This window comes from Trachypithecus francoisi, unplaced genomic scaffold (genome assembly GCF_009764315.1).
Source record: "Trachypithecus francoisi isolate TF-2019V2 unplaced genomic scaffold, Tfra_2.0 Lachesis_group20, whole genome shotgun sequence".
NCBI classification, from domain to species: Eukaryota; Metazoa; Chordata; class Mammalia; order Primates; family Cercopithecidae; genus Trachypithecus; species Trachypithecus francoisi.
In genome coordinates, this window is record NW_022681466.1 from 17,030,186 (window position 1) to 17,049,284 (window position 19,099).

The following is a 19,099-nucleotide window of genomic DNA, read 5'->3' on the forward strand; positions in this document are numbered from 1 at the left end:
CTCCGCCTCCCAGGTTCACGCCATTCTCCTGCCTCAGCCTCCTGGGTAGCTGGGACTACAGGCGCCCGCCACCTCGCCCGGCTAGTTTTTTGTATTTTTTTAGTAGAGACGGGGTTTCACTGTGTTAGCCAGGATGGTCTCGATCTCCTGACCTTGTGATCCACCCGTCTCGGCCTCCCAAAGTGCTGGGATTACAGGCTTGAGCCACCGTGCCCGGCAAAGGTTTTTAAATTTTTTTTTTTTTTTGAGACGGAGTCTTGCTCTGTCGCCCAGGCTGGAGTGCAGTGGCCGGATCTCAGCTCACTGCAAGCTCCTCCTCCCGGGTTTACGCCATTCTCCTGCCTCAGCCTCCCGAGTAGCGGGGACTACAGGTGCCCACCACCTCGCCCGGCTAGATTTTTGTATTTTTTTAGTAGAGACGGGGTTTCACCGTGTTAGCCAGGATGGTCTTGATCTCCTGTCCTCGTGATCCGCCGGCCTCGGCCTCCCAAAGTGCTGGGATTACAGGCTTGAGCCACCGCGCCCGGCCTACATATAAAGGTTTGAAAAATTTGGCTCAGCACTGTTTTTTTTCCTCCTAAATCTATATATCTTTGTCAATGGCTGTTCAAGGCCATGGTTTGGATTCAAGCCTTTTGGGGAAAACTTGCAGTGGGCTGAGTCAAACCCAAAAAAGCAGGCAAAGCATTCTGCTTTATGGTCAGGACACCGTATGAAAACAGGAGAAACTGGAGGACCCTGCACGCCTACTAGCTGGGGGTACCTGGACAGGTCATTCGGGCACTCAGTGTATCCAAGGCCTCTCTCCTTGTTAAGGTTGTCGGAAGACCCCAGAGAATACCTTGAAAATGCCTACCCTCACAGTGAGGCACCCAGCTATGACCAGGTGGTAGGGACGTCCCAGCTCTGCTGCTGGGGGCATTAAGGTTTGCTTGATGTCTTTCTCCTCTTGTAAAAAGGAGTGCTAGTTCCTTCTCCCAGCACTGAGAGATTGTCTTCTGTAACTGTAGGTACAGGAGGGTTTCCAGATGCCAAAGATGTCATTGAGGCTTGTCACTAGACATTTATCTTCATAGCATATTTATCTTATTATATATCTAAACATATTTAGATAGAAAACAATGATAGGAGGGAAAGAAAGGCACTTCAACAGTCTCAATAGTTTAATGGGCAAAGGAGGAAGTGTGCTATTTTTGGCATCTCTTCCTCTCTCTTTCCCTCTTTCCTCCTACCCTGGAAGGAACAGAGATCAGATGGATACTTAGGGTGGAGGAGGGGGCTTGGACTGAATTTGGGGAAAAGTCTCCAACCCTCTAAGCCAGTCCTCATGCCAGAGGATTTTCAGAGTGATTCTACCAAAATCGTGCCCTCCTCCTCATTTCCCCACCTATGCCCTTTTTGTTTGTAGAGACAGGGTCTCACCCTGTTGCCCAAGGTGATCCAAACTCCTGGGCTCAAACGATTGGTCCTCCAGCCTTAGCCTCCCAAAATACTGGAATTATAGGCAAGAGCCATCGCACCCAGTCTCATCTCCCTTTCTGAGCCCCTCCTGCCTCCCATGTGCACACTGCCTCTCCCAGCTCCACCTCTAGGGGTCTGCATCACATTCTACTCTCCCTTACAATCTGGATTTTAACTCACATTGGTCCTCAGGGCACCATCCTGTCACTAATTTTTAACGATTTGCACATTTGCAATTTAAAATAAAGCCTGGGCTGGGTGGTTCACACTGTAATCCCAGCACTTTGGGAGGCCAAGGCGGGCGGATTGCCTGAGTTTGGGAGTTTGAAACCATCCTGGGCAACATGGTGAAACATCGCCTCTACTAAAAATACAAAAAATTGCCGGGCGCGGTGGCTCAAGCCTGTAATCCCAGCACTTTGGGAGGCCGAGACGGGCGGATCACGAGGTCAGGAGATCGAGACCATCCTGGCTAACACGGTGAAACCCCGTCTCTACTAAAAATACAAAAAACTAGCCGGGCGAGGTGGCGGGCGCCTGTAGTCCCAGCTACTCCGGAGGCTGAGGCAGGAGAATGGCGTAAACCCGGGAGGCGGAGCTTGCAGTGAGCTGAGATCCGGCCACTGCACTCCAGCCCGGGCGAAAGAGCAAGACTCCGTCTCAAAAAAAAAAAAAAAATACAAAAAATTAGCTGGGGCCTGGAGTGATGGCTCACGCCTGTCATCCCAGCACTTTGAGAGGCCGAGGCGGGTGGATCACGAGGTCAGGCGATCGAGACCATCTTGGCTAACACGGTAAAACCCCGTTTCTACTAAAAATACGAAAAATTAGCCGAGTGTGGTGGCATGTGCCTGTAGTCCCATCTACTCAGGAGGCTGAGGCAGGAGAATTGTTTGAACCTGGGAGACAGAGGTTGCAGTGAGCTGAGTTAGTGCCACTGCACTCCAGCCTGGGTGACAGAGTGAGACTCTGTCAAACAAACAAACAAACAAATAAAGCCTCTAGGCTGGGGCACTGGCTCATGCGTGTAATCCCAGCACTTTTGGAGGCCAAGGTGGAAAGATTTTCTGAGCCCAGGAGTTCCAGACTAGCCTGGACAACATAGACAAGACATATCAACTGGCACCCCCATCCCACCATTTCCCAACCCCCATCTCTACAAAAAATAAAATAAAGCAAGTTTGTTATTATTCAAGACCCAGAATCTTCTGTTTTGGAAGAAGCAAAGTGTGTTTAGAAGCACAAACAGGGCCGGGCACGGTGGTCCCCGCCTGTAATTCCAGCACTTTGGGAGGTCGAGGCAGGAGGGTCACCTGAGGTCAAGAGACCAAGACCAGCCAGGCCAACATAGTGAAACCCTGTCTCTACTAAAAATACAAAAAAATTAGCTGGGTGTGGTGGCGGATGCCTGTAATCCCAGCTACTTGAGAGGCTGAAGCAGGAGAATTGCTTGAACCCGGGAGGCAGAGGTTGTGGTGGGCCGAGATGGCGCCACTGCACTCCAGCCTGGGCGAAAGAGCAAAACTTCATCTCAAAACACACACACACACACACACACACACACACACAGAAGCACAAGCAGATGAGTCCTGTGAAATATCAGCTGCAGGGCCAGGCACGGTAGCTCACACCTGTAATCCCAGCACTTTGGAAGACCAAGGCAGGCAGATCACTTGAGGTCAGGAGTTCAGGACCAGCCTGTCCAACATGGTGAAAACCCGCCTCTACTAATAATAAAAAAATGAGCCCGGCATGTGGCCAGCGCCTATAATCCCAGCTACTTAGGAGGCTGAGGCAGGAGAATTGCTTGAACCTGGGAGGCAGAGGTTGCAGTGAGCCGATATTGCACTCTCCACTCCAGCCTGGGCAACATAGCGAGACTCTGTCTCAAAAAAAGAAAAGAAAACAATAGGGCGGGCATGGTGGTTCATGCCTGTAATCCTAGCACTTTGGGATGCCGAGGCAGGTGAATCACTTAAGGTCAGGAGTTAGAGACCATCCTGGCCAACATGGTGAAATGCTGTCTCTACTAAAATTACAAAAATAATTAGCCAGGCAAGGTGGCAGGTGCCTGTAATCCCAGCTACTCTGGAGGCTGAGGCAGGAGAATTGCTTGAACCCAGAAGGCAGAGGTTGCAGTGAGCTGAGATCATGCCACTGCATTCTAGCCTGGGCAATAGAGTGAGACTCAGTCTTAAAAAAAAAAAAAAAAGCCAGGCGTGATGGCTCCACTTTGGGAGGCTGAGGTGGGCGGTCACCTGAGGTCGGGAGTTAAAGACCAGCCTGACCAAAATGGAAAAACCCCATTTCTACTAAAAATAAAAAATTAGTCAGGCGTGGTGGCACATGCCTGCAATCCCAGCTACTCGAGAGGCTGAGGCAGGAGAATCACTTGAACCTGAGAAGTGGAGGTTGCGATGAGCTATGATCGCACCACTGCACTCCAGTGTGGGCAACAAGAACAAATCTCCGTCTCAACGAAAACAAAAAAAAATCAGCTACATTATTAATTATACAGATATGATCAATTGCTCTACCTCTATTATCAGTTCACTCACCAGCAAAGTAGGGGTAATAATACCTCCATCCTAGATGTATTGGTATATTAAAAGAAGTAAGGCCGGGCGCGGTGGCTCAAGCCTGTAATCCCAGCACTTTGGGAGGCCGAGACGGGCGGATCACGAGGTCAGGAGATCGAGAGCATCCTGGCTAACACGGTGAAACCTCGTCTCTACTAAAAAAATACAAAAAACTAGCCGGGCGAGGTGGCGGCGCCTGTAGTCCCAGCTACCTGGGAGGCTGAGGCAGGAGAATGGCGTGAACCCGGGAGGCGGAGCTTGCAGTGAGCTGAGATCCGGCCACAGCACTCCAGCCCGGGTGACAGAGCGAGACTCCGTCTCAAAAATAAAAAATAATAATAAAAAAATAAAATTAAAATATGGAACAAAAATGTGCCCTCTGAATAAATGAAATCATCCAGGCATGGTAGCTCACACCTGTAATCTCAGCACTTTGGAAGACCAAGGTGGTAGATCATTTGACGCAGGAGTTCAAGACCAGCCTGGGCAACATAGGGAAATCCCTGCCTCCACAAAAAGTTTAAAAAGTAGTCAAGTGCGGTGGCGCATACCTGTAGTCTCAGCTTCTCACTTCCCACAAGGCTGAGGTAGGAGCATTGCTTGATACCTGGGGACAGAGCGAGATCCTGTCTCAAAAAAAAGTGAAATCAGTCACCATCATGGAGTGTGGTCACTTGGAAGCCTGGACCTTGACCCTTGGTGTCATCCATCACCTGGAAGACCCTGAACTTTCCCTCTGTGGGCCTGAATTTTCTCATGGACCAAATAAGCACAGAATGGATGAGTTTCCTCTGGCCTGCTTGGAGGCCATAACACACTGAGAAGCAAGGGCTGCTTTGCTGCTCCCTGCTGTCCCCTGCTGCAGCAAGGAGAGAATCGGATCTTGGGGATGACCCAGCACTCCTAGGGGTGAGAGAGTGCAGCAGGCTGATCCCTGATACCCAATACCCTTGTGTGTGTGTGTTTTTTTTTTAGACAGCGTTTCTCTGTGTTGTTCAGGATGGAGAGCAGTAGTGTGATCACAGCTCACTGTAACCTCAAACGCCTGGACTCAAGCGATTCTCCCATCTCAGCCTCCTGAGTAGGTGGGACTACAGGTGTGTGCCACTACACCTGGCTAATATTTTTGTTTTTTATAAAGATGGGGTCTCACTGGCCAAGCGCAGTGGCTCATGCCTGTAATCCCAGCTCTTTGGAAGGACGAGGTGGGTGGATCACGAGGTCAGGAGATCGAGACCATCCTGGCTAACATGGTGAAACCCCATCTCCACTAAAAATACAAAAAAATCAGCCGGATGTGGTGGTAGGCACCTGTAGTCCCAGCTACTCAGGAGGCTGAGGCAGGAGAATGGCGTGAACCCAGGAGGCAGAGGTTGCAGTAAGCCGAGATTGCGCCACTGCATTCCAGCCTGGGCGACAGAGTGAGACTCGGTCTCAAAAAAAAAACCAAAAAAGATGGGGTCTCAGTGTGTTGCCTAGGCTGGTCTCGAACTCCTGGGCTCAAGCTATCCTCCCACCTCGGCCTCCCAAAGTTTTGCTGGGATTACAGGCATGAGCCACTCCACATGGGCCCTCTTGTGATCTTTTTTTTTTTTTTTTTTTTTTTTTTTTTTTTTTTGAGACGGAGTCTCGCGCTGTCACCCAGGCTGGAGTGCTGTGGCCGATCTCAGCTCACTGCAAGCTCCGCCTCCCGGTTCACGCCATTCTCCTGCCTCAGCCTCCCGAGTAGCTGGGACTACAGGCGCCGCCACCTCGCCCGGCTAGTTTTTTGTAGTTTTTAGTAGAGACGGGGTTCACCGTGTTAGTCAGGATGGTCTCGATCTCCTGACCTCGTGATCCGCCCGTCTCGGCCTCAAAGTGCTAGGATTACAGGCTTGAGCCACCGCGCCCGGCCGCCCTCTTGTGATCTTAATCATTGTGCCCGGCTCTTCACATTCCATCCTCAGCATCCAGGTTTCCACCTTCTTGAATATGTATCACAGAACTAAGTCAATCTCTTGGAAGATTTGGTTAGTTCGAATTTCCTTCCTGAAACTCAGCCTTCTCATCTGTTCAATGGAGATTATAAACCTGACCCACTTTCCTCTAAGGTGGATGAGAATAAAGATCCACTGATAATAAAGATATAAAATTGCCAGCCAAGAGCGGCAGTCCCCTTTATACTCTGGCAGGAGGAAGAAGAAGAAGGCTGAGGATGTTGGGAAGTCAGTCTAGGCAGCCTCAATTTCATCAAGTATAAAATGGGATAAATAAAGTTGCATTTGGGATTTTTTTTTTTTCTGTCGCCCAGGCTGAAGTGTGCTGGTCCAATCACGGCTCGCTGTAGTCTTGAATTCTTGGGCTCAGGTGATGCTCTTGCCTCAGCCTCCCAACTTGCTGGCACCACAGGCATGCACTACCATGCCCAGCTAACTTTTATTTTATTTTATTTATTATATTTTTAATAGAGATGAGACCTCACTATGTTGCCCAAGCTGGTCTTGAACTCCTGAGCTTAAGTGATCCTCCTGCCTTGGCCTCTCAAAGTGCTAGGATTACAGGTGTGAGCCACTGTAACTGACCTTATTTTTATTATTATTATTTCTAGAGATGAGGTCTCACTATGTTGCCCAACCTGGTCTCAAACTCCTAGGCTCAAGTGATCCTCCCACTTTGCCTCCTAAAGTCCTGGGATTACAAGTGTAAGCCACTATACCTGGCTGCATTTGGGATTGTTGAAAGACCGAAAAGCAAACTTAGATACTCTGGCATACAGTGGGCTCAGAAAACAATACCCTAAAATGAAGGCCTCAGCAGCAGCCTCAGAAGTAAAAAGTTTTTCTCTGACTCTCTCCTCCTGTCTCTCAGTCCCATTCTCCCCTGAGGCTAGCCATAGACACGAAAATCCCTCTTCCCTGAGGCAGGTCATAGAAACCAGAAGCCCTTTTCTCCAAAGCCAACCTACAAGCCTAAAAATTGAAGGGGTGGCCTACCCCTCCACATCTGTGGGCGTTTCTCGTTAGGTGGAACGAGAGACTGGAGAAAAGAAATGAGACACAGAGACAAAGTATAGAGAAAGAAAAAGTGGGCCCAGGGGACCGGCGCTCAGCATACAGAGGACCCACGCCGACACCGGTCTCTGAGTTCCCTTAGTATTTATTGATAATTATCTTTACCATCTTAAAGATAAGGGAGTGGCAGGACAATAGGATCATTTTAGGGAGAAAATTAGCAGTAAGACATATGGATAAAGATCTCTGTGACATGAATAAGTTCAAAGGAAAATGCTGTGCTTTGATATGCATATGCAAACATCTCCATAAACCTCTTAGCAGCATTGCGCCAGCAAGTCCCACCTTATGCCGTAAATCCTACCTTATGCCGTAAGTCCCACCTTATGCTGTAAGGCGGTTTTCTCCTATCTCAGTAAACAGAGCATACAATTGGGTCTCACTCCGAGATGTTCCATTGCCCAGGGATGGGCAGGAGACAAATGCTTTTCTCTTACTTCAGATTAAGAGAATGGTGATGACCTTTAACCAGCAAGCAGCCTTTAGGCACTTGTTTAACAAAGCACATCCTGCACAGCCCAAAATCCATTAAACCTTGAGTCACCACAGCACATGTCTCTTGCAAGGACAAGGTTAGGGGTAGGGTCACAGATTAATAGCATCTCAAATACAGAACAAAATGGAGTCTCTTATGTCTACTTCTTTCTATATAGACACAGTAACAGGCTGATCTCTCTTTCTTTTCCCCACAAAAAATATTACTCTGTTTTTCCCTCTGTCCTATCTGTAAAAACTGGCCACAAAGAAATTACCTGACCTACTTTGTTTGACTGTAGGTCGTAAGACCCCTTTTCCATAGAGCATCCTGCCCCATATCCAGAAGGAAGGAATGCATGCTAAGAGAAGCCAACAAGGATCTGGACAGGCCAGGCATGGTGGCCCATGCCTGTAATTCCCACGCTGTAGGAGGCCGAGGCGGGAGGATTGCTTGATGCCAGGAGTTCAAGATCCTCCATGTGGCAAAAGTCTAAAGGAGAAAGAGACAGACAGCAACAGCTCGTCATGGAAAGTGTGGCTGAGAAGAAAGACATGAAAAGGGCTTCAAGAAATTTCCACTTTGAGTCTCAAAAGGCAAGACCCTGTTTCTACAAAAAATTAAAAACTTAACAAACTTTGCTGGGTGTGATGGCACACACCTGTAGTCCTAGCTACTCAAGAGGTTTAGATGGGAGGATCTCTTGAGCCTAGGAGTTTCAGGTTACCGTGAGGTATGATCACACCACTGCACTCCAGTCTGGGCAATAGAGTGAGACTGTGTTGTCAAAAAAAAAAAAAACCTAGACAGACAGGGGCCTTAGGGATTTCCCCACTCATTGTACTCACCTTACAGCATGCCGTCTTGTCCACTCATATTGCTATATGGCCTTCCATACTTTATTGACCATAAGCGTTAAAATGGACAATTTTTTCTGTATCTTTGGGTCTTTGTTCTGAAGACTCTCATGTATATACATTAAAAACAAAATCATATGCCTTTTCTCCTGCCTCGTGCCAGTGATTTTTCACTGAATCTTCAGAGGGTAAAGAAGGGAAGTTTCCCCTTGGTTCCCCTAAGTACTCAATACTGGAGGCCGGGAATGGTGGCTCATGCCTGTAACCCTAGTACTTTGGGAGGCTGAGGAAGGATGATTGCTTGAGCTCAGGAGTTTGAGATCAGCCTGGGCAACATAGTGAGAACCCATCTCTACTAAAAAACAAAAATTAAAAAAAAGCAGTACCTGGGAAACCAAATCAGCAAACAAAAGATGGCCTGATAAACGTGGAAATGAGCAGAGAGGCAGTAAAATAGTGAGCCCAGCAGTGTCATGATACTTATCACAAGCCAGGAGATTTACTAATCACTTTCTATTTTAGGAAATACTAATATATTTAATATTCATTCATTCAAAAAATATATATTGAGTGGCTACTATATGCCAGGCATTGTTCAGGGTGCTAGTCATATAAAAGTGAACAAACGACAAAGATTCCTGCTCTCGAGCTTACATTCTACTATGCTAAAATGCAATAAACACATCGGGTGACAGGTGCCATTGAGTAAAATAAAGCCAGGTAAAAGAGAACAGAGATCCTGTGTGGATGAGGGTAGAGAACACCAGGACTACAGGCTAGATTTTAAGATTCCTGTTTTATAAAGGAAAAAAAAAAAAAAGCCTCAGAGTTGCCTAAGCTGTTTTCCCTTGCCTTTTTGTTTTTTCCCTTGGATATGGTGTCTCGCTCTGTTGCCCAGGCTGGAGTGCAGTGGGTGGCATGGTCTCGGTTCACTGCAATCTCTGCCTCCCAGGCTCAAGCGATTCTCCTGCTTCAGCCTCCCGATTAGCTGGGATTACAAGCAACTGCCACCATGCCCAACTTTTTTATTTATTTATTTATTTTTGAGATGGAGTCTTGCTCTGTTTCCCAGGCTGGAGTGTGATGGTGCCATCATGGCTCACTGCAACCTCCGCCTCTGGGTTCAAGCGATTCTCCCAGCTCAGCCTCCCAAGCAGCTGGGATTACAGGTGCCAGCCACCACGCCTGGCTAATTTTTTGTATTTTTGGTACAGATGAGTGACTTGTTTTTCTAAGACCACCAGAGCGGGCGCAAAGGAACCAGCGACTAGGCAAGGGTAGGAGCAAAACTGCAAGTTTATTTTGGTCACCTAGCTTCAGGGGAAGAAGGTGGGTAAGGAGAGGTCTGTTGGCCTCCGGCAAATGAGGCCCACAGAGTTCTCCATGCTGCCCTCGGACGGAGTTCCGACAGTCCCGACCGCAGTGGGGAAGCTGGGAAGTCCGCGCGTGGCACTGGTCCGAGCGGCTTTTCTGGGAGTGGGAGGGCGATAGGCGGGGCACGGGCGTGTCCGGGGCGTTCCGCAGGTGCGACCAGGTAAATCTTGGTCTCTTCAGATTGACGTCACCTGGCGCATGCCCAGTTGGTCTGCACCTTCCCGGGCGTCGGCTGCATTTTCGCGCGCGCGGGAAAAGTTGGGGGGGGGGATGAAGAACCCGGAAGTGCACCATCTTGCCTCCGTTCATCCAAACAATGAGGTTTCACCATGTTGGCCAGGCTGGTCTCGAACTCCTGATCTCAGATGATCCACCCACCTAGGCCTCTCAAAGTGCTGGGATTACAGGCGTGAGCCATGCTGCCTGGCCTTTTTTTCTTTCTTTCTTTTTTTTTTTTTTTTTCAGATAGGGTCTCAATCGGTCCCCCAGGTTGGAGTGGAGTGCGTGCAGTGGCCTGATCACGGCTCATTGCTGCTTTGGCCTCCTGGGGCTCAAGCCATTTTCCCAGGGCTCAAGTGGTCCTCCCAGGGCTCAAGTAGTCCCTCAAACTCAGTCTCCCCAGTCACTGGAACTACAAGCCTGCTCCACCACACCCAGCACATTTTCTGTATATATATACCTTTTTTTTTTTTTTTTTTTGTAGAGATGGGGCTCTCACTCTGTTGCCAAGGCTGGTCTTGAACTCCTGGGCTCAAGTGAACCTCCCATTTCGTCCTCCCAAACTGTTGGGATTACAGGCATAAGCCACCATGCCAGGGCCAAGGCTCTTCTCAACTGCTGCAGCAGACAGCTTGGTTCCTGCCTCTTTGCAGACAGAAGACTTGTGTCTCAGGCTCAATGCTTTGTCTCATAGAGTGTTGGACACACAAGAACAAATTATCTTTCTCTAGGTATCCATTTTTGGCTCTACGCTCTCTGCTTCACAGGTGGATGGAGTGATGGGGAAGATGCTGTGGCCAGTGCACACAGGTAGGTTCAAATCCTACCTCCCTGTGGTCTTGGGCAAGCTGCTTAACCTCTCTGCCTCAACTTCTGCATCTGTATGTAACTTTTGCAAGTTTGTAATGAGGAGGGCACTTAACACAGAGACTAAGCCAAACAGTAAATGCTTCCTATATTACTGTCTTCAGGCAACACAGTTGCTCAGTCATTTCATAGTCATGACCCCTTCCGGGGAAGCCCGTGGGACACTCTGACTCACATTGTACACTACTGAGCCACGTCCCTTCCTCGGCTCCGTTTCTGCTTCCTCCACTGCAGGAGGTAGGCATTGGTGTTTCCGCTTTCCAGCTGGGGAAACAGAGTCAGGAGGTTAAGTGGTTTGCCCCCAGTGCCCTGCCAACAGGGCAAGGCATGGGGACGGGGCTGTGACTCCCAGGGCGGCAGCCCCCTCAGGGCGCGGTCTCGTGGCCCGATTTCTCTCTGTGGTCCCGGGAAGGGGGTGGGGGTGGCAGGGGGCCGTTGGCTATGCCTTCGCTTCGGACCCAGCCAGGCCGCGGGACACTCCAGTCTTTACAGTGATGACCCGATGACTTTCCTCAAAAGAGCTCGGATCACTCTCCTTCAACTCCCTCCCACAGACTGCTAGTGACGCCTGTAAAGGTAAACTGAGGCTGGACCCGAACCGGGAACGAAGACACAAGGCAAATGGCAGTGAGAATAGCCTTTATTAGGACTCGCGAGTGAGGTTCCTCGGTCCAAAGGTGCGGGCCGAGGAAGTCGCACTGAGGGAGGAGGGTAGGGGCTTTTTATAGCCCGAGGGGTAGGGAAGCTGGTTGTGCAAATAGGGCCTGGGGGGTCTTGAGACTACTAGGGCAGGAGTTGAGTAAGGGTCATGAGGAAGGAGTCTTTGGAAACTGTCAACCGAAACTGCTGTTTACGAACTTGTGGAATGCAGGTGAGCTGCAGGTCATGGGGGAGTGTGGTTGCCCAGCCAGAACTCTGACGCATGTAAGTCTGCGGGTGTGTACAAGGGTGAAGGGAGTCTTTAACAAAAGGCTCGCTATGCCAGGTAACGCCGCCATGTTGGGTCTAGATTCCTGCCTAACAATGCCCACACCTATTTCCCCCTGACCACTTAGACCCCCTTCGGCCACTGCGAGCATAGCTGGACCGCAGGTGGGACTCAGACCGCTGTAGCCACGCCTACCCACGTGGGAAAGGGCCAGACATGCAAATTAGAAATGGCGCTTCACCCACGGGGCAAAAACCGATCTGAGAATTCACTTGAAAATGTAGCCAACAATAAACCATGCCCAACGGCTTGCTGTGTTCAGCAGGCCTGATGAGAAACAAGGGGATTTCTCAATTGCCCCTGTCGTGGCTCACCGTGATGTGAGTGTAATATGCGTGACAGGATGACGGTAACGGCGCAGCCAAAATGCTAACGTTACTAAAATTTTCACGCCTTTTAGTTCATGTCATATGTAACTTTGTGTTTATACTAGCCTACTGTTTATGCACCTTCTCTATCCAAGGATGCTATGTCAAATGGGCCTTTGGAATATGAGAGTTAGAATAGAAGGTTATATAGTACTTCTAGCGGAGGTTAACTTTTGTTTTTTGGGTGACTGAGTGTTGTGTTTCAAATATTAGTTTGTTATATTCACGTTTCTATTGCATTATATTATGCAAATGTAGTTGAGTTTTTATTTTAGACTTCTTTATACTTTTACTGGCTTCAAAACTATGACCTCGACTTCCCAGATTCAAATGGTTCTCCCACTTCAGCTTCCCGATCTAATATTTCAATGATTTCAAGAACGCTGCATTCATTCTTCTCCATATGCGCAACTGCCAAAAGTAGGCTTTACATTCTTGCTAGTTTTGTTTTTGTTTTTTTTTTTTTGGTCTGTGGCTAGTCTCCATTTCCTTTTTTTTGTTTGTTTGAGATGGAGTCTCGCTCGGTCGCCCAGGCTGGAGTGCAGTGACCAGATCTCGGCTCACTGCAAGCTCCGCCTCCCGGGTTTTACGCCATTCTCCTGCCTCAGCCTCCCGAGTAGCTGGGACTACAGGCGCCTGCCACCTCGCCCGGCTAGTTTTTTTGTATTTTTTTGTAGTAGAGACGGGGTTTCACTGTGTTAGCCAGGATGGTCTTGATCTCCTGACCTCGTTATCCGCCCGTCCTGGCCTCCCAAAGTGCTGGGATTACAGGCTTGAGCCACCGCGCCCAGCCTATTTACTTTTTTTTTTTAAAAGATAGTCTCACTCTGTCCCCCACAACCCCCAACCCCTGCTGGAGTGCAGTGGCCAGATTTCGGCTTACTGCAACCTCTGCCTCCCAGGATCAAGCGATTCTTGTGCTTCAGCCTCCTGAGTAGCTGGGATTACATGCACATGCCCACTATGACTGGCTAATTTTTTTGCATTTTTAGTAGAGACGGGGTTTTGCCATGTTGGTCAGCTTGGTCTCGAACGCCTGACCTCAAAGTGATCCACACATTTGGGCCTTCCAAAGTACTGGGGTTACAGGCCTGAGTTACTGCACCCGACCTGTCCCCAAAATTCGATTGCAACCTGCGATAAAGCTTTTTTCCCCCCCTTCTTGACAAAGCATGGTGTTTTTATTTTAGCAGACTCGCCTGGCACTGAGGACTGCTATGGTGGTCTTCGGAGGCTCCTGGGATTTACTGCTTGGACAGAGGTGACATCCCCCCAGGTAATAAGAGCCAAGACCAAAGGCTCCAGCTGCCTTCGAGGTATCTACTACTCACTGTAGAACGATCCAACAGTTCTGCATTTCTGCCCTATGCCCGCCAGTTACAAGCAGCTCCGGTCTCTTATCCCATGTCTGATTTCTGAAACCTTGCTAATTTTCCTACCATCCACCCTATTCTCAGCCTCCTTTCTTCTTTCTTCTTTTTTTTTTTGAGACGGAGTTTCGCTCTTGTTGCCCAGGCTAGAGTGCAATAGTGTGATCTCAGCTCACTGCAACCTCCACCTCCCTGGTTCAAGCGATTCTCCTGCCTCAGCCTGTGGAGTAGCTGGGATTACAGGCATGTGCTACCACACCTGGCTAAATTTTTTTGTATTTTTGGTAGAGACGGGGTTTCTCCATAATGGTCAGGCTGGTCTTAAACTCCTGACCTCAGGTGATCCACCTGCCTCGGCTTCTCAAAGTGCTGGGATTACAGGCGTGAGCCACCGTGCCCGGTCCCCCTTTCTTCATTTGCTCTATCCTCCCCCTGAGGACATTGCTTGCTTTCCTCTTTCTGTTTGCTCTCCCCACCTCTCATTCCATTGTGCCTTGCACCTTTGCTGCCCACTACCCCTCCTTGTTGCTGTTGTCTCTTCTGGCTGCTGGTCACTCCATGCCAACATTTACTTTATTCCTTGAAGGTTTTTAGCTCCTGGAGCACTGTCTCTCCAGCATAACTCCTGTCATCAATCGACACCCTAGTTCCCCAGTTCCTTGACCTCAGCCTTGACTACCCCAGCCACTAACTTACCTGGTCTAACCCTAGGTCTTGTCATTGTCGACTGCCATAACCCCATCCACTTCGAGGGTCACACTCTCCAATCATCTCTACCATCCCTCCCTCTGCTACCCTTTGGTACCTGTCACCCCACTCCCCACCCCCTCAACCCACATCCCCAAAGTCCTTGGGCCCACCTCTAACTAATCTAATTTCACCAACTCTAACAAACTGCACCTGTGCCACTGAGTGTAACTGGTGGAAGCTGACTGGGCTCACCTTAACCCTGGGCATGCTAGGGGAAAATAGACATCCACATTTGCTACCTGGGGTCCAACAAGTCTGCACTAGTGTGTTCTCATGCTGCTAATAAAAACATACCTGAGACTGGGTAATTTATAAAGGAAAAGAGGTTTAATGGACTCATAGTTGCACGTGTCTGGGGAAGCCTCACAATCATGGTGGAAGATGAAAGGCATGTCTTACATGGTGGAAGGCAAGAGACAACTTGTGCGGTGGAACTCCCCTTTCTAAAAGCATCAGATCTTGTGAGACTTATTCACTGTCATGAGAACAATATGGGAAAGTCCTGGCCCCATGATTCAATTACCTCCCACTGGGTCCCACCCATGACACGTGGGAATTATGGGAGCTACAATTCAAGATGAGACTTGGGTGGGGATACAGCCAAACCATATCATTTTGTTCTGGCCCCTCCCAAATCTCATGTCCTCACATTTCAAAACCTATCATGCCTTCCCAACAGTCTCCCAGAGTCTTAATTCAGCATTAACTAAAAAGTCTACAGTCCGAAGTCTCATCTGAGACAAGGCAAGTCCCTTCCACCTACCAGCCTGTAAAATCAAAAGCAAGTTAGGGTCGGGCATGGTGGCTCAGACCTGTGATTCCAGCACTTTGGGAGGCCAAGGCAGGCACATCATCTGAATTCGGGAGTTTAAGACTAGCCTGGCCAGCATTGTGAAACCCTGTCTCTACTAAAACTACAAAACATTAGCCAGGTGTGATGGCGTGGGCCTGTAATCCCAGCTACTCGGGAGGCTGAAGCAGGAGAATCTCTTGAACTCAGCAGGCAGAGGTTGCAGTAAGCCAACATCATGGCACTGCACTCCAGCCTGGGTGACAGAGTGAGACTGTCTCAAAAAAAAAAAAAAAAAAAAAGCAAGTTTCTTACTTCCTAGATACAATGAGGGTACAGGCACTGAGTAAATACAGCTGTTCAAAATGGGAGAAATTGGCCAAAACAAAGAGTTACAGACCTCCTTTGCAAGTCTAAGTCCAGTGGAGCAATCAAAAAAAAAATTTTTTTTTTTTTGGCTCACTGCAACCTTCACCTCCCGGGTTCAAGCAATTCTCCTGCCTCAGCTTCCTGAGTAGCTGGGATTACAGGCACATGCCACAATGCCTGGCTAATTTTTTTTTGTATTTTTAGTAGAGATGGAGTTTCACCATGTTGGTCAGGCTGGTCTTGAACTCCTGACCTCAAGTGACCCTCCCACCTCGGCCTCCCAAAGTACTGGAATTACAGGAGTGAGCCACCGTGCCTGGCAGCAGTCAAATCTTAAAGCCCCAAAATGATTTCCTTTGACTCCATGTCTCACGCCCAGGTCACACTGATGCAAGAGATGGGATCCCATGGCCTTGGCAGCTCTGCCCCTGTGACTTTGCAGGATATAGCCCCCACTCCCGGCTGCTTTCACAGGCTGACCTTGAGTGCCTGTGGCTTTTCCAGGAGCAAGGTGCAAGCTGTCAGTGGATCTACCATTCTGGGGTCTGGAGGACAGTGACCCTTTTCTTGCAGTTGCAGTTCCACTAGGCACTGCCCCAGTTGGGTGTCTGTGTCAGGGCTTGCACCCCACAATATCCTTTCGCACCACCCTAGCAGTCCTTCTCCATGAGGGCTCCACCCCTGCAGCACATCTCTACCTGGACATCCAGTCATTTCCACACATCCTCTGAAATCTTGGCGGAGGTTCCCAAGCCTCAGTTCTTGACTTCTGTACACTCTCAGGCACAACACCACATGAAAGCTGCCACGGCCTAGGGTTTGCACCCTCTGAAGCCACAGCCTGAGGTGTACCTAGGCCCCTTTTAGTCATGGCTGGAGCAGCTGGGATAGAAGGGACAAAGTCCCCAGGCTGCACAGAGCAGGGGGGCCCTGGGCACAGCCCATACAATCATTTTTTCCTCCTAGGCCTCCGAGCCTGTGATGTGAGGGTCTGCCACAGGAAGGTCTCTGACATACACTGGAGAAACTTCCCCCCATTGTCTTCATGATTAACTTCATGACTCTTAGTAACTTATGCAAATTTCTGAGGCTAGCCTAAATTTCTCCTCAGAATTTTTTTTTTTTTTTTTTTTGAGGTGGAGTCTCGTTCTGTCGCCCGGACTGGAGTGCAGTGGCCGGATCTCAGCTCACTGCAAGCTCCGCCTCCCGGGTTTACGCCATTCTCATGCCTCAGCCTCCCGAGTAGCTGGGACTACAGGCGCCCGCTACCTCGCCCGGCTAGTTTTTTTGTATTTTTAGTAGAGACGGGGTTTCACCATCTTAACCAAGATGGTCTTGATCTCCTGACCTCGTGATCCGCCCGTCTCGGCCTCCCAAAGTGCTGGGATTACAGGCTTGAGCCACCGCACCCGGCCTTTTTTTTTTTTTTGAGATGGAGTCTTGCTCTATTGCCAGGCTGGAGTGCACTGGCACAATCTCAGCTCATTGCAACCTCCGCCTCCCAGGTTCAAGCAATTCTCCTGTCTCAGGCTCCCGAGTAGCTGGGACTACAGGGGTGTGCCACAACGCCCAGCTAATTTTTGTATTTTCAATAGAGACCAAGTTTCACCAGGTTGGACCGGATGGTCTCAATCTCTTGACTTTGTGATCTGCCTGCCTCAGCCTCCCAAAGTACTGGGATTACAGGCATGAGGCACTGCACCCAGCCTGGGTTTTTCTTTTCTACTGGATTGCAGGCTGCAAATTTTTGGAAATGGTATGCTCATTTTAACGTGGTTTTTTTTTTTTTTTTTTTTTTTGAGACAGAGTCTCGCTCTGTCACCCAAGTTGGAGTGTAGTGGCACCATCTTGGCTCACTGCAAGCTCCAACTCCCAGATTCACGCCATTCTCCCACCTCAGCTTCCCGAGTAGCTGGAACTACAGGCACCCACTACCGCGCTCAGCTAATTTTTTGTATTGTTAGTAGAGATGGGGTTTCACCCTGTTACTCAGGATGGTCTCAATCCCATGACCTCGTGATCGACCCACCTCAGCCTCCCAAAGTGCTGGGATTACAGGTGTGAGCCACTGTGCCTGTTTTTTTTTTTTTTTTTAATGGAGTCTGACTCTGCGACCAGGCCACAGTGCAGTGGCGTGATCTCGGCTCATTGCAACCCCTGCCTCCCAGATTCAAGCAGTTCTCTGCCTCAGCCTCCCAAGTAGCTGGAATTACAGGAGCCTGCCACAAAGCCCTGCTAATTTTTGTATTTTTAGTAGAGATGGGGTTTCACCATCTCCGCCAGGTTGGTCTTGAACTACTGACCTTGTGATCTGTTCGGCCTCCCAAAGGGCTGGGACAACAAGCATGAGTCACTGCTCCTGGCTTGTTTCACATTTACAACTGAATGCTGGCCAGATGCTGTGGCTCATGCCTGTAATCCCAGCACTCTGGGAAGCCTAGGCAGGCAGATCACGACGTCAGGAGTTTGAGACCAGCCTGGCCAATATGGTGAAATCCTATCTCTACTAAAAATACAAAAATTAGCCTGGCGTGGTGGCAGGCGCCTGTGGTCCCAGCTACGTGGAAGGCTGAGGTGGGAGAATTGTTTGAACCTGGGAGATGAAGATTTCAGTGAGCTGAGATTGTGCCACTGCACTCCAGCCTAGGCGACACAGTGAGACTCCATCTTAAAAAAAAAAAAAAAAACTGAATGCTCCTGGGCACGATAGCTCATGCCTGTAATCCCACCACTTTGGGAGGCTGAGGCAGGCTGATCACCTGACATCAGGAATTTGAGACCAGCCTGGCCTACATGGTGAAACCCCATCTCTAATAAAAAGACAAAAATTACCTGGGTGGGGTGGCAGGCACCTGTAATCCCAGCTACTCAGGAGACTGAGGCATGAGAATCACTTGAACCCGAGAGGGAGAGGTTGCTGTGAGCCGAGACCTTGCCACTGCATGCCAGCCTGGGCGACAGAGCGAGACTGTCTCAAAAAAATAAAAACAACAGCAGCAACAACAACAAAAACCTGTATGCTTTTAACACCCAAGTCACCTCTTGAATGCTTTGCTGCTTAGAAATTCTGTAACCGCCACACGCAGTGGCTCACGCCTGTCATCTCAACACTTTGGGAGGCTGAGGCGGGAGGATCACCTGAGGGCAGGAGTTTGAGATCAGCCTAATGAACATGGAGAAACCCGGTCTCTCCTAAAAATACAAAATTAGCCAAGCGTGGTCGCACATGCCTGTAATCCCAGCTTCTCGGGAGGCTGAGGCAGGAGAATCGCTTGAAACCCGGGAGGCGGATGTTGGGGTTAGCCGAGATTTGGCCATTGCACTCCAGCCTGGGCAATAGGAGTGAAACTCCGTCCAGAAAAAAAAAAAAAAAAGCAAGAAAAGAAAAAAAAAATTCTGTAACCACCAGGTACAGTGGCTCAGGCCTGTAATCCCAGCACTTTGGGAGGACAAAGCAGGCACATCACCTGAGTCCGAGACCAGCCTGCCTAACATGGCGCAACACCAGTTTCTCTATAAAAATACAAACTTACCTGGGCGTGGTGGTGCAGGCCTGTAATTGCAGCTGCTCCAGAGACTGAG

At 49.3% G+C, this 19,099-nt stretch overlaps 1 long non-coding RNA gene across 1 annotated transcript; it reads right to left on the minus strand.

Annotated features, from left to right (window-relative positions):
* Positions 1–7,668: 7,668 nt before the first annotated feature.
* Positions 7,669–19,099, minus strand: LOC117066923. Its single transcript, XR_004430549.1, has 3 exons — positions 19,051–19,099; positions 11,058–11,146; positions 7,669–8,057 (listed from the first exon to the last, which is right to left on the minus strand). It is a non-coding gene; the product is annotated as an uncharacterized LOC117066923 (long non-coding RNA).